The sequence below is a fragment of the Mesoplodon mirus genome, assembly GCF_964341445.2.
Source record: "Mesoplodon mirus genome assembly, chromosome: 6".
In the NCBI taxonomy this organism is placed as follows: Eukaryota; Metazoa; Chordata; class Mammalia; order Artiodactyla; family Ziphiidae; genus Mesoplodon; species Mesoplodon mirus.
In genome coordinates this window covers 144,696,203-144,698,338 of record NC_138982.1, presented here as the reverse complement: position 1 = coordinate 144,698,338, position 2,136 = coordinate 144,696,203, and the positions used below count along the sequence as shown (strand labels likewise).

Below are 2,136 nucleotides of genomic sequence, written 5' to 3'. Positions count from 1 at the left end.
GCTCGTGGCCCCTCCTCTGCTCACAGCCCGCGATGGGCATCAAGTATTTCTCACGCTGCATCTCTCTGGCATTGATTCTCCCCTTCTCCATTTAAGGGACCCCTGTGAGTACCCCAGGCCCGCCCAGAGAATCTAGGGTCATCCTCCCGCTTCAGGGGCAGGACTTTAGGAACCTGAGTTCCCCTGTGCTGTAGAAGGTAACATATTCACAGGTTCCGGGGTCAGGATGCGGGCAGCTTTGGGGACCACTGTGCCGCCTCCCACGCTTGGCCCTGGCGCTCTGCCCACACGGTCTCCGTTGACCTCATGCACGTGCATCTCGTCCCTCCAAGGACATAGAGGTTCCTCACCACGACTTCTCTGCTCTGCTTGCCTCATCCCCGGCGCCAGGCCCGGCGGCCTGGGAGGATCGGATGGCCGGTTCACAGGCTGCCCATTGTGATTCTCTGGGTGGAGCCCACGGAGCCTGGCAAGCCGGCAGCGGGCATCCTCCCGCCCCAGTAAACAGGCCTTTGTTCCAGCGGCTGGGTCCCCACCCTGCGCTTCGCAGGTCAAGCCCAGGCTCTGAATCTGGCTCCCTGCCGGCTGGCTGGGCGACTCTACTGTCATCTGGTCACCTGGACGGTCAGTGCTGTGAGCTGTCACCAGCATCTGATGGACCGAGGCTCAGACCCGAAGGCTCTGGGGAAGGGTGAGCACAGCCGCCCGGGAGTGTTCAGTGTAAAGCACCCACTGGTGTGGAGGAGAATGCAACAGGAGAATGAATTTTAAGTCAAAACCTGAGATTCCAAAGAAACGGCGGCTTTGTCGTGGGTCCTTGGGACCCTCCCAGATGTCTGGGGTGCTGTTTATGGCTTCCACGCAGAGGAGAGTTCTCAAGGAAAGGGCGAGCCCCACTACCCAGCCCCGCCCCGTCAAACGGCACTCATGCGTCTGCGGACCAGCAGAGCTGGGGCGTGTGTAGTGGTTATTGTCACTATTGTCACCAAGGAAGAAAAGAGGCAGGAGGGGAAATTAAGAATGACAGTACCTGCAGTCACACCAAGGGCTGGACCCGGAAGGAAAGGAAAAAGGACCCATGGGAGAGGCCAGGATCCCCGGGGAAGGTAAGCAAGGTCTCGACCCCTGGCCAGCCCCTCTCCCCACCTGGGTGGCCTCTGCTCTAGAAACTTCCATTTCATTCCAGCGGGACCAATTTCCATCCTGCCCTGGGACTGTGCTCCCTCTAGGAGCCATTGATCCCACTTTGATGGGTTTGGTGTCCCCAAGACTCAGGAGTGGGGGACACTTTGGGAAGGAGCCAGCCCCAGAAACCTGTCCACATGTGGAAATGGCATGTCCCCCCTGGGTGGGCTGGATCTGGAGTCCAGGGGATGGAAGGGCTCAGGACCTGGCTCTGGGCCTCTGCGCAGGGTCATGACCTGCTGACAGCAGTGAGGTGCCCTGAGGTCTGGGGGCAGCTTCAGGACAGGGAAAACAGGACCAGGGGTGGGAGAGGGAGGGGAAAACAAAGGGGCTGCTTTTGTGAACACAGACCTGGAAGGGGATGGAGGTAGGGGACAGGGAGAAGGCAGGAAAAGAGGGAAGGCAAGAGGGGTCGGGGAGACGGGTTTTATCCCAGAATTTGTGTTTCCCCACCCGGCGCTGTTTGGAGAGGGTGCTGTATAGATCAGGGTGCTGATAGAGGGTCTGTCTTTCCTCCCTCCCCAAGGCCCGAGGCCACCCCCCACCCAGCAGAATCTCCTAGCACCCCGGGAGCAACCAGGGCAAGTTCCAGGGCCACTTTGGACGGCCCCTTTCAGTGATGGGCCAATCCCCACCACACCCAGGCCTGTCCGATCCCACCAGGCTCTCTAGTGGTTGCTTCCACCCCAGCTTCTGGAGCAGGACCCACAGGGCAGGCCACATCCCTGAGCTCAGCCTGGATCTCCAGGCACAGTGATGGGGGCCTTGTACAGGTGCTGCTGGCTTTCTCCGGGATGAGTGTGGCATGCCTGGTGCACCACGTGACTGGCTGGCATCTTTCAGAATCGAGCAGGAAACAGATGGCCCACTCATGGGGGGCGGTGGAAGAGGTTTGTTAATGAAAAGAACATTTCAGAGGTGTTGGCAGGGTTGAGGGAAACAACAAGGGCT

General features: G+C 59.7%; 1 long non-coding RNA gene across 1 annotated transcript in view; it reads left to right on the top strand.

Moving 5' to 3' along the window:
* The first annotated feature begins 815 nt into the window (after positions 1–815).
* Positions 816–2,136, top strand: part of LOC309806819 — a 9,682-nt gene continuing 8,361 nt past the window's right edge. Inside the window, exon 1 of the long non-coding RNA XR_014294448.1 lies at positions 816–1,106. This is a non-coding gene — a long non-coding RNA (uncharacterized lncRNA). The remainder of the gene's footprint in view (positions 1,107–2,136) is intronic.